General features: G+C 42.5%; 1 pseudogene; it reads right to left on the reverse strand.

Moving 5' to 3' along the window:
• Positions 1–527: 527 nt before the first annotated feature.
• Positions 528–645, reverse strand: LOC126163857 (5S ribosomal RNA; annotated as a pseudogene).
• Between the last annotated feature and the right edge of the window lie 13378 nt (positions 646–14023).

Below are 14023 nucleotides of genomic sequence, written 5' to 3' on the forward strand. Positions count from 1 at the left end.
TCCAATTTTTCTTCCAGGCCTTCGCAATCCATACCACTCTCATCTGACAGTATGATGTCAGCCTTAACCACACAGACGTTGTAATCTACATGTCTTTCAATTAGTCGTACCCAGTCATCATCGGCAAACTCGTCCTCTTCAGAAATTTCGCCTCGGTTTTCTTCAGGACCAGCGTCGTTGGGGCTGTCTATATTAATTACTACAACATTTGGAGAAGGCTTCCTCTTCGGTACAGAGCTTTCCGTTTCTTCATAAAAACTAATTTCATGCAGGTTCAGAACCATCAAATATTGTCGCCATTAGCACACCTCCCATACTCTCCTCCTCCCGAACAGACCATGAAGGCCGAACGGTACCGACCGACCGCCGTGTCATCCTCAGACCATAGACGTCACTGGATGCGGATGTGGAGGGGCATGTGGTCAGCACACCGCTCTCACTGCCATGTGTGTTTCCGAGACCGGAGCCGCTACTTCTCAATCAAGTAGCTCCTCAGTTTGCCTCACAAGGGCTGAGTGCACCCCTCTTGCCAATAGCGCTCGGCAGACCGGATGGTCACCCATCCAAGTACTAGCCCCGCCCAACAACGCTTAACTTCGATGATCTGATGGGAACCGTTGTTACCACTGTGGCAAGGCCATAGGCACACCTCCCCATACAATCCCCTACAATTCTTCAGTTCGTCATATATCCGACTGAAATGACCTTACCGTACCTTCTCGCTTTCCGCGATAACGGAAGTTTTATGTGATATCGGCTTTTTTAATTCGACCAGCGAATCACACTGTATTGGAGCCTGCGGTACCGTTGTTGCTTTAACAGTAGCCGCCTCTTCCCTAATGACCCGTAATCTGTTTTTACCGTTATTACGGACAATGACCGTTTTGTCGACTGCCTTTTCAACTTCAGTTATTGTTACCACGAGTGCGTTACTCGCTCTGTCTTCTTGCACATTCTCCCATTACTGATTTATCCATTCCGATCTGTCATAGCGACATTGCCTAGACTTTCTTCTGGGCCGCCAATATCTTCCCATGCCTGGTGGCCCCGAAATCGGCGCGGCTAATGCTTTCCTTGATTAAGTACGACAGGCCGTTTCTATCAGGCTGTGGCAATCGCTGATTTTGCTTCCACCGACTATCATTCTTTGGAGAACCACGTACCACATTAACTTGATACTGGCCTCTGTCATTTCTACTATTATTGTTCCCACTATGACTGTTATTGTTATAGTGATGTGAGTTATTATTACCATGGTGTTGGTTACCATTATTACCATAGTTATTGTTATTATGATTGTTGCTGTTGTGGTAATTGTTGCTATTACCACGGCTTTTAAAACTTTCGCTGTTATTCCGCCAATCATTCCTATTCTACCTGTTCTAAAAATGCAGACAATCTCCAATTCAGTCTGTCGATCACGCAAATATTCTTATTTGCGGATCGAATTTCTTTGCAGAATTCTTTCATTGAGCCGCTCGTAGGATTCTGACACTACGAAATCGTGCCATACATTCTCCTGCTTCTGCTCTGACCAATATTCTTTCAAGAAGGCATTCTTAAGTTCCTTAAAGCTCAAATTCACAGCATCAAGCTTTAAGCCCCATCGTTTTACGTTTAGCCTCACCGGCTAGCAAGTCGACTACACCGTAATTTTTCTCTTATCGGACCACGATTCAGGCAATACCCTTCAGCAATTTTTATGGGATCAGGTAGCTTGCAATCCACCCAGCTTTTTGAGGGGATCGAAACGCTCCTCCTTCACTAAGATTCCAGTATTATGTGTGTGGCATCACACATAATGCAGCTTTCGACTAATCTTTTTTCTAGCTTGGTTACTTCTGTAACTACTTCGTAAGTGGTCGTCGCTAACGTTTCCACTTCCCTCTTTTTCTCATCACACGTTGTCAGCTGCTTCTTCAACTCTAGTATCTACGTCTGATACTAAAGTTTGCAAATTCGTAACCTTTTCCTATTGTCTTTTCGCGCTAATTCTGCGTTTTCAGTCACCTTATTTTCAATAATGGGATCAACATTCTGTTCCAGTTTGAGTTCGATCCTCTCTACTTCCTTCTCAAAACGACTATTTGTGCTTCCTATTTTTCACTGTACCTTCGTCATGTCCTACTTAAGATTATCGATTTTGGTATTCATTTCAGTTATTTTTTCTTGATTTCAGCTACTTCCGCATGAAGAACTCCTATATTATTATGTGGAATAATTTTATACTGCTGCTGTCACTTTTTTACTAATATTTTATTAGCACAAGCGTTTCACCAGCATGCTGCCGTCATAAGGTGCATTATACAGTTACTTATACATCAGCTGATAGGTTATGTACAGTCATGCTCAAAAGTATCCGAACGACCTGAATTGCATTTCGCCCGACTCGCATGCAACCCAAATAACGCAGCTGTCTAGCAGATCCTCTAATCGCTCCTTGGTACAGTCGTTTGACTATTGAAAATGGTTCCAACAAGTCACCACTAGAAAACACTGCTCTGTATCGCAGTAACTCAAGATATAAAGTAATACCACGAGGCTACAAATATCAGGGAACACCTTATCACAGATAAGACCGTCCTTAAGGCTTGTAAGCTCATATTTATTGCAATAAATGACATACCTGAAATGTTACCACTCTCATTATTACGTCAGATAGATAATGCACGTAGTAAGTTCGTCGTAATCATGATTTCCTCTTCAAAGTAACATACAGTACTTGTTATTTAACACAAAATGACATTAAAAATTTAAGTTATTCACGGGCAGCTAGTTGAGAATATGTATGAACTTCAAATGACACGACGAACCGCCTCGTTCTGCACATGGATTCAAACCCAGGTCATGTAGACTAAGATTTCGTGACTGACGGAGACTAACAGTCATTCCTGACTAGGCATCCAGAGAGTGATATACCTCGATCTTAGACAGTATCAGTTAGCAAATATCAACTTTAAATTACATAACGTAAATATTTTTAACGGACGCGAATTCCTACCCAGCATCTATTGTCCCTGTTAAGGAACTACGAGAGATGTTAAATGTTGCTTCTTCACAAGTAACTTACTTGAAATGGCGTGAGGTAAAGCTTTGTGTGGGACAGGGATTCAAACCCAGAACCTAATAGGATTGTTATCGAAGCACAATCAACTGTGACATATCGGATTCTTTCGGCAATAGCTAGATGTTTTAACTGAAATGACGAGACGAAACATCAATTTTTTCCTTCCAGGACTTCAACTCGGCACCTGTCGCTGTTATATTATAGAGAAAACGAACGTTAAATATGGATTTGTTACACCTGCAGTGGCATGTGAGCATTTTCGAACTAGAAATAATATGACGAAGAGTTCAGTGCTGACTGGGAACCGAACCCCACACATATCGTTGTTGACTACACACTAAGAGACGTCAGCTACCCAATTTTTCTCCACCAGCAGCTCGGAATAATATCCTTGAACTTACAGTGATCTCTCAAATAGTTCTGTGTCTCACTGGGAGTCAAAAATGTTAGATATCGTTAGTGTTGACAACGAATGAAAATGCATTAAAAATCAAAATTATTATCCACCAGCAGATAGGTGTTCTCATGCTAGAGCTTGATAATACACAATGAAAGCTTTAGTGTCGGGCCAGGATTCGAACCCATTCACGCGCAATATGTGGAGATGTTGAGGAAACTGCAGTTTTGAACAAGCAACAAATAGTAGTAGAGCTGTATTGTCACGAAAGGATCAAATTCCGCGTTAAGGGCGGTCTGAGTTGCATTCCCAGTTCAGAACAAATTTTATCGACATACAGAAGCTCAAATAAAAGATGTAATAAGTGTCCTGTGACCCTACATAGCGTTTGTTTCGTCACTAGAAATAAACAACTAGTATAAGAAAGGTTACTGGTGATAGAGTTCCCACATTTCGGCACTCCGGCCTTTATTGTGATTCAACATAATGTCTACTTGGTAGAGAAGGAATATCATGTTTAATGTGAATTTCAGACTACAATACCGTTATACCTTCTTCACTTGGTTTGGCCAGAAGAGAATAGAATCTGTCTCTCCCTATTAAAAATCATTAGCAGAAGTTGGAATCGAACCCAAACCAACATCATAGGAACAAATCATCAATCCAACAGACCACAAAATCCCCTCCTGTGAGACATGTTTTTCTATGATAACAATGTTGCGGCACACTCGATGAGAATTCTGACACACAGGCTCCCTGTCGTGGTTAGCAGCTTTTTCAGTACATTCATTTACTTGGTTGACCGAATCGCCATGAACTAGCTGCCTCGGCTACCCAGTGCATACATTCAACTCCATTTTGTAATCACCGAATTCCATCCTTCTACAATACCTAATTGGTATACTGGCTACTTCTTCTTTGGTCAAATTATTTTTTCGAAGAAATGGTACAACCACATCTTTCCCATGTATTTAAAAAATTACTACATTTTAATTAAAATTTAATCTCCCTTTGTACTAGTTAAAGAAATCTACGCCAGTTAGAATTTTTATACATAGATTAGGGATTATAAGGAAGTTATGGAGTACTTGCACACCATTTATTTTCACTGGCAACAGAACTACGTGTTAATGGTTTTTTTTAACTTTCCCTGTAGCTTCAAAAATGGTTCAAATGGCTCTGAGCACTATGGGACTAAACATCTGTGTTCATCAGTCCCCTAGAACTTAGAACTACTTAAACCTAACTAACCTAAGGACATCACACACATCCATGCCCGAGGCAGGATTCGAACCTGCGACCGTAGCAGTCGCGCGGTTCCGGACTGAGCGCCTAGAACCGCTAGACCACCGCGGCCGGCCCTGTAGCTTCAATTATTTGCACCCCCATTACTGGCATTATTACAAGTTCATATCTATTTGGCAACGATTCTAGCCAACTTTTTGTAACAGCACATAAATCAGTGCCACCATCAGCTAAACACTGTACTTCTTCGTTACACACTTGCAGACTAATTACTGGCTGACTCAACACCTTACTTTCACTGCTAGTGTCGGAACCCTCCTCCAACAAATAGTTCACAACCTCCCTTCTATCGAAACCTTCCCTGTTTCCAGAAATTCACAGATTTTTGCAGAATTATCCTCATCACTTTTCTCCCCCATACTGACTATTCTGTCCACTAATGACAGCTCAAATTTTTTCCAGCGTTTCGCCATTCTGCCTTTCCTCTCTTCCTTTTTTCAAAATGGTTCAAATGGCTCTGAGCACTATGGGACTTAACTTCTGAGGTCATTAGTCCCCTAGAACTTAGAACTACTTAAACCTAACTAACCTAAGTACATCACACACATCCATGCCCGAGGTAGGATTCGAACCTGCGACCGTAGAGGTCGCGCGGTTCCAGACTGTAGCGCCTAGAACCGGTCGGTCACTCCGGCCGGCCCTTTTCTCCACAATTAATTGACTGACCCCCATTTTGGTCACCATTTTCCTGCCTCTCCCTTATAGCCTCACAAATGTCGTCATTTATAGAGACTGACATCACTAATCTCCCGTAATTCTGCAGCTCCTGTACTTTCTCCTTCCCCAGAATATGACTCAAGTTCAGCTTGGTTACTAAAGACTTTCTGCTAATCAGATTCTGTCACATTTTCCGCTAATACATCACTCATTCCGTCTGCAACACAGTGCATATATTTATTTTTAATTTCTGTCCAAAACATCCTCTAAACCTCCGTTAAATGTACAGATTTTTATGTAGCTAGTTTCGTCTCTTGTTACTACCTTCTTCTGCTCTTCACTTATAATCCGTGTCTGCTTAGTTCTAACACGAACAAAGGATTTTGCTAGAGGGTTCAAATTACTACTTCCAGTCTCATAAACGCTAGTCTTTTCAGGGACGGATTTAGTTTAACGGATTCTGGGATTCTGTACCATTTCTTACTTTTACCCCCACTTACTGTCGCCTTGGCACAACATCATCCTCTCGCACCTGAGAATACGATCGGTAATTCTGCACCTGCTCCCCATTATTTCGCCTATCATTTGCTGGATAACGCCACCTCCCGGAACCTCTGCTCCTGGTGTTTCCACGGTACACTCAATTCTGTTAACGTTTACATTCTACCGCTGTTCTGCATTATTTGGTGGTCTTACATTACGATTTTCATGCTCCTCCTCATGCAACAACTTCTCAACTCTCTCCAAATAACTAATGAATTTATGAACTCATCCCTCGGAGTTGCAATAATTTTGTTTCGCCAGTTCATGCGCAGTTTACCTTCCAGGTCCATAACAATTTGTTCTGGCTCGAATTTATTGTTTAAATATGACAAAATTATCATCCACTTTAACGCAAACTTTCTTACGCTTTACTTTCTGAGATTAAACTTTTCTCCGGCCCAGAAGCTATTTAGCAACTCCATTTGTTTTTGCTTGCCCCAATGTTGCTTAAAAAACGCCTCTTTAAATTTATCTAGAATATCGTACTGTTCAATAGCGATAATCCCCCAAATTCTAGCCTCTCCTAAGAATTTAGACGTAGTAAACCCTATTTTTTGTTTGTCTGACCACAAAATAGGTAGAACACCTTCAAAGTCATTCCAAAATTCTTTTGGAGGTATATTTCCTGTTGGATCAAAACGTAAAAACTGCCTGTTAGCGACATATGATATTTCAGACGATTATGCTACAAAACTACGCCCACTACTGTTAGTTCCATGTCTAAGGTTAGTTTCAACTGGGCATAATCTACTGCTATGCTCATCCAACTTATTTTCAACCTCTTCTACCCGGTTAGTTAGCTGAAGAACATTTTCTTCAGACACACCCCATCGGTCAGACACACTTTTTACTTCATTCATATATGTGGCATATTCAGAAATGATTTTACTGTCTAGCAGTTTCTGATCATTTACACATATAGACTCTACTGCCGCTATTTTGACCTCTTCTTTCTGCGCACTTCCTTTTATCAAATCTACCCTTTTTTGATTCCAATAGCAATTTTTTTCAAGGCATCTGTTAATTCAATTTTTACAGTTTTAATCGATTGTTGGCATTTATTCTCAACTTGAGAAATTTTGCCGTCCACTGCGTACACACAGACATACAGAAAACAGAGCAAACGCACTGCAAATGTAGAATATGTGGGTGGAGGCGACTGGATGCAATCGAGTACAGTGCTATACTATGCCGCCCGATCAGAAAAATAGTGCATTTGCGCTAGGTGTTGGCAACTGTACTACATTTACAAACAATTTTAGGACACGGAACGAGAGGTGATGTCATGATCGCATGGGTAGAAGTGACATAAAATCGATAGAATTGCGAAAAATGACGGAAAATATGTATAAATTGAGGGAAAGTACCCCAAAATGTGGGAAATTGAGGAACTACTTGCGTGTCTTCTGGTTGGCGCAGAACAATTCTTGTACATGGGAATAAATATGCTACAGCAAGAGGAATCCGAGAAAACGTCGACATGGAAGTGAAGGGAACCATGGAGAGAGTAACTTTTCATCGTCCAGCAGCATCCTACTGTACGTCTATTGAGGTAAAAGTTATATACGCGAGTTGACTACTGTATTTGGCGCTTTTCAGGAAAACAGAGAACCATCTAACTCTAAACTTAGATGCATCTGCGTTAAAGGATCACAGAGAGTGGACGGAGCGATCAGTTGAGATGGTGCTGTAACGAGGTACGATTTAATGGCAGACTGATGATGCATCCTAGAGAGGGGGGAGATGTTGCTGCAGGTCATTTGACCATTTTTTCCGCTGTTCTGTCAGGATGGATCAGTCGCTTGACGTAGCCTAGATTCGACTCGTATAGAGCCACGTGTTCTGTATGTGACTTAGAGCACTGTCTACTTGCAATCGTTAACAGCAAACCTCTCGGTCATCAGAGGACTTCCATCTCATGTATGATGAAACGTGACCATTCTGTTGCGACACATTCCTCTAAACGAATTAAGATTTATGCGATGTACTCCATTCCCCTGTCACATCTTGGGTATAAAAATCGAGACTTCAGTTTCATAACTAAGACAATTCTAAATTAGCGATAGGTGTTTCTGAAGCACTGCAGCCCCCGTGTATACATCAACTTGACATATGTGTTGTTTACAGAGTTAGTGGCGGCATGATGTGTAATTTCACGTGTCGGACGCCGCTACTATGCGTTTATCTGTTTCCTTGTAAGAGGTATTCTCCATTACTAACGATCATTTTATATAGGACTGATGCGGGCATAGTATAATTTCTGAACCGTGATCGGATGTGAACAGTGGACGCTATACATCTCTGGAAAGCTACATTACGCACGTATCACACAGAATCGGTATTTTAAGGAAGTAGTTTTTCCATTTTACAGTTTGTTACCATAGTTTATAGCAGAGAAACCTGCAAGAAGGATGTATGTCGTGTGGTGGAAATATATTTCTTACACTGGAATATTAACAGCTCTGCATTCCACACAACTGGTAGGTTGGAAACTGAAGCGATCTAACATTATAGCCTGTTTTAAGTGCAGAACCATGTAGTGTGTTTATGTTCTTCCTTATCAATACCCTCCTGGTACTGATCCCAGCCACTAGAACAATACTTTAAAATTGATAATGTAGTTGATTTATATAAAATGCTTCGAACTCAATTCGTCTGGAGCTCCATAAAAACCATCCATTTCTTGTTCTTCTTAACCGTCTGCTATTACATAACAAGAATTTCAAATCTACTACTATCCACTGATAAGGGGTGCTAACCTCCTCGACATGGGCGGATCTGGAGAAATCTTGTGACTTGGATGGCTGCGGACTCGGCAAGCTCCATTAATTCACGAGACATGGAATGTAATGGTCCACTTCTGTTCAGCTGCAGATTAAATCGGTAATGGTGCTGCAGGGCGGGCTGGTCAAAGACAGTGCAAGGGGGTCTTTCAGTCTCTAATTTTATCCTAAGACTGCGAGAATGCCCTATGCCTCCCATCCGCATGGATGTGCATAAATTATGCACTATCCTCGAGTTGCTAGAAATATGTAGATTGCTGTCTGGTATACTTTAATGATGTATATGTTCAAGAATTAACAGTGAATGGACGTACTGCGCAGTCAGCCATCTACATTCGCAAAGATGCTGGCAAAGTAGAGGAGGGATGGTTTAGCGATGATACTGAAATTGGGAACCATGCTGTCGCATCATTGGTCTGTGTTGAAATTACTGTAAAATTGTTCGCACAATCAACCGTGATGCTTAGTATTACGGTAAGTCGACAGTGTCTTTTCCATCTCATGCACCCACGGGTATGCTGTTGGTTACCACATAATGATTGACAGACATCCCTTGTTTGAGATGAAGAAAGAGTTTTGGTGGACGTGCGACACCTTCTGGGGATGGCTAGCACTGAAATAGTTATCACGTACATGACTGCAATACGATGAATCAGTCGAAACGGAACTCAGAACTATTAGCTATTCCATCACTGTGACAAATGAGTTTAAATGTAGAGGTCGTCAGTCACCTTCGGACAGCAGTTTGGAAACTATCCACTATGCTGCTAAACTCTTCCAGTTTCCTAATGCTGTAACTGTCTTTTATTTAAAATCATCCAGTGTGTGTGGTGTGTTAAGGTAGCAGCAGTAACAACATGATTTACACCATGCGAAGTCTAGTTTTCTGTGAGGGGCAATGGATCAGAATGTGTTAATGTCAGTTTAGAACCTGACACAGACCTCAAAGTCATGGTGGGAAAAACAAAATGTATGGCAGCGTACAAAGCTGTTGCAACAGAAAAAAACAACGGCACAGGGCCACAGGGAGCGTCTCTTGCGACTTATAGTATGGTCTGTGGGATACGGTCATCCCCCTACAGTACTGGCGAAGTAACTTTACATTGGTCTGTGCAATGGAACAATGCCTGTATACTTAATAGGATCGTCACATGAACTCAATGAGATGCGGGAAATATCTTATCGAGTTCTGTATCAGATGAAGTCAGTGGAGCTTTTATAGTTCGTAATTTTTCTCTGTTGGATGGTACAGAATAACGATAATAGCATGTTGGGGTGATAGACGTGAAAGAGCAGATGCGCAAAACTATAGACCTATATCTCTGACGTCGATCTGTTGTAGAATTTTAGAACATGTTTTTTGCTCGAGTATCATGTCGTTTTTGGAAACTCAGAATCTACTATGTAGGAATCAACATGGATTCCGGAAACAGCGATCGTGTGAGACCCAACTCGCTCTATTTGTTCATGAGACCCAGAAAATATTAGATACAGGCTCCCAGGTAGATGCTATTTTTCTTGACTTCCGGAAGGCGTTCGATACAGTTCCGCACTGTCGCCTGATAAACAAAGTAAGAGCCTACGGAATATCAGACCAGCTGTATGGCTGGATTGAAGAGTTTTTAGCAAACAGAACACAGCATGTTGTTATCAACGGAGAGACGTCTACAGACGTTAAAGTAACCTCTGGCGTGCCACAGGGGAGTGTTATGGGACCATTGCTTTTCACAATATATATAAATGACCTAGTAGATAGTGTCGGAAGTTCCATGCGGCTTTTCGCGGATGATGCTGTAGTATACAGAGAAGTTGCAGCATTAGAAAATTGTAGCGAAATGCAGGAAGATCTGCAGCGGATAGGCACTTGGTGCAGGGAGTGGCAACTGACCCTTAACATAGACAAATGTAATGTATTGAGAATACATAGAAAGAAGGATCCTTTATTGTATGATTATATGATAGCGGAACAAACACTGGTAGCAGTTACTTCTGTAAAATATCTGGGAGTATGCGTGCGGAACGATTTGAAGTGGAATGATCATATAAAATTAATTGTTGGTAAGGCGGGTACCAGGTTGAGATTCATTGGGAGAGTCCTTAGAAAATGTAGTCCATCAACAAAGGAGGTGGCTTACAAAACACTCGTTCGACCTATACTTGAGTATTGCTCATCAGTGTGGGATCCGCACCAGATCGGGTTGACGGAGGAGATAGAGAAGATCCAAATAAGAGCGGCGCGTTTCGTCACAGGGTTATTTTGGTAATCGTGATAGCGTTACGGAGATGTTTAACAAACTCAAGTGGCAGACTCTGCAAGAGAGGCGCTCTGCATCGCGGTGTAGCTTGCTCGCCAGGTTTCGAGAGGGTGCGTTTCTGGGTGAGGTATCGAATATATTGCTTCCCCCTACTTATACCTCCCGAGGAGATCACGAATGTAAAATTAGAGAGATTAGAGCGCGCACAGAGGCTTTCAGACAGTGGTTCTTCCCGCGAACCATACGCGACTGGAACAGGAAAGGGAGGTAATGACAGTGGCACGTAAAGTGCCCTCCGCCACACACCGTTGGGTGGCTTGCGGAGTGTGGATGTAGATGTAGAAAGGGCCCTGAGGGATGCAGATCTGCTTCGGATTGAAGTACCTGTATGTAGTTTGCGGACGCACCAAAATGCAGTCGCAAAATCATTGACCTTCCCCAGTTCCCATACTGTCTTTTATACTACCTCGTGTTGCAGGAGCAGGCTTCCTTTGGCACTGACCTTACACATCGTACACTGTTGTTGGAGCTACGACAAAATGTTTCCATTTCCACTGAATGGTGAAAACATGGTCCTGTCGCAATAACTCAGGTCACTCTGTTTCTGCATGGGTTGCAGAAGGTGATAGGTACAGTTCTCTCTGACTTCTGCTCAGTGGCGACTTAAACTGGAATGATCACATGCACAAAGCTGCAGAAATGGCAGCAGTTGCAAGAGGCATAAGGACTATCTAAAATTTTACGGTTTCAGGTAGGTTCAGAAAAGGTGTCTCATTTCGAGATATAAGAGTGCCAGAAATGTGATTCACTAGTGGCTGTAATCATTAAAAGACTTCTCCATCGGATACAACTCAGGTATGTGGTTGAATGGAAAGACTTGATTACAAATCATAGACATCATTGCTACAGGAAAGCGTAGCACTAGAGGTCTGAAAAGCTAGTGTACATTTCTCACGACCTCAGTCAGCACACCATCTACTGTATCTACTGTTTGTGATCCTTCTCAATCAACCATCGCCTATAACCCAGTGGATATATCACTGAACCTCTGACGTGACATTGAGACAGAATGCGTTACAAATACTGGAGAAATATTTAGCGGCAGCATGAGGGAGTTGCAAATACCGGTTTCATACCACATTACTTAGCCAAATTACTTTCCAAATTCGGTAATTCTATTACTAGGTTGCACGGTCGGCGACGTGTAACCGCACTGTTGATCTGATAATATACACTCCGGCGATCGCCGTCTATATTCAGTGTCGCGCTATTTGTCTGGGAAAACCACTTCATTTGGAGGTAATGCAATACCTCGATTTATAACGCAAGTATAACTTTTAACATGGATTCTTGTGAACACCTGTAGAATCAAGACCGCTTGTGACAGTAACATACAGTAGTTGTTGCGATCCTGTTTTTTAACATTTGGCAGCTTGTAAGACGATTACGTTTCTCTTTCTAAGACACAGTGGTACCACTCGCAAGAAAAACTTATGAGACGTGTCCACTCATCGCTGATTTTCTCTCAGTATTGTTTCGTATTGCCAGCAATCAGCTATTGGCGAAGTATTATACTTAGTAGTACGGGATGTGTGATAGGTTATCTTTGAGCATCAGGCTTATAAAGTACGAGGTGCATTCAACTTCTAAGGCCTCCGATTTTTTTTTCTAATTAACTACTCACCCGAAATCGATGAAACTGGCGTTACTTCTCGACGTAATCGCCCTGCAGACGTACACATTTTTCACAACGCTGACGCCATGATTCCATGGCAGCGACGAAGGCTTCTTTAGGAGTCTGTTTTGACCACTGGAAAATCGCTGAGGCAATAGCAGCACGGCTGGTGAATGTGCGGCCACGGAGAGTGTCTTTCATTGTTGGAAAAAGCCAAAAGTCACTAGGAGCCAGGTCAGGTGAGTACGGAGCATGACGGATCACTTCAAAGTTGTTATCACGAAGAAACTGTTGCGTAACGTTAGCTCGATGTGAGGGTGCGTTGTCTTGGTGAAACAGCACACGCGCAGCCCTTCCCGGACGTTTTTGTTGCAGTGCAGGAAGGAATTTGCTCTTCAAAACATTTTCGTAGGATGCACCTGTTACCGTAGTGCCCTTTGGAACGCAATGGGTAAGGATTACGCCCTCGCTGTCCCAGAACATGGACACCATCGTTTTTTCAGCACTGGCGGTTACCCGAAAATTTTCTGGTGGCGGTGAATCTGTGTGCTTCCATTGAGCTGACTGGCGCTTTGTTTCTGGATTGAAAAATGGCACCCACGTCTCATCCATTGTCACAACCAACGAAAAGAAAGTCCCATTCATGCTGTCGTTGCGCGTCAACATTGCTTGGCAACGTGCCACACGGGCAGCCGTGTGGTCGTCCGTCAGCATTCGTGGCACCCACCTGGATGACACTTTTCGCATTTTCAGGTCGTCATGCAGGATTGTGTGCACAGAACCCACAGAAATGCCAACTCTGGAGGCGATCTGTTCAACAGTCATTCGGCGATCCCCCAAAACAATTCTCTCCACTTTCTCGATCATGTCGTCAGACCGGCTTGTGCGAGCCCGAGGTTGTTTCGGTTTGTTGTCACACGATGTTCTGCCTTCATTAAACTGTTGCACCCACGAACGCACTTTTGACACATCCATAACTCCATCACCACATGTCTCCTTCAACTGTCGATGAATTTCAATTGGTTTCACACCACGCAAATTCAGAAAACGAATGATTGCACGCTGTTCAAGTAAGGAAAACGTCGCCATTTTAAGTATTTAAAACAGTTCTCATTCTCGCCGCTGGCGGTAAAATTCCATCTGCCGTACGGTGCTGCCATCTCTGGGACGTATTGACAATGAACGTGGCCTCATTTTAAAACAATGCGCATGTTTCTATCTCTTTACAGTCCGGAGAAAAAAATCGGAGGCCTTAGAACTTGAATGCACCTCGTATAAGTGTGTGTTCCGACATGTGCAAAGGAAATGACTAAGTCCAGTCCTATCGAAGGTATGGATTTG

The sequence above is a fragment of the Schistocerca cancellata genome, chromosome 2, assembly GCF_023864275.1.
Source record: "Schistocerca cancellata isolate TAMUIC-IGC-003103 chromosome 2, iqSchCanc2.1, whole genome shotgun sequence".
In the NCBI taxonomy this organism is placed as follows: Eukaryota; Metazoa; Arthropoda; class Insecta; order Orthoptera; family Acrididae; genus Schistocerca; species Schistocerca cancellata.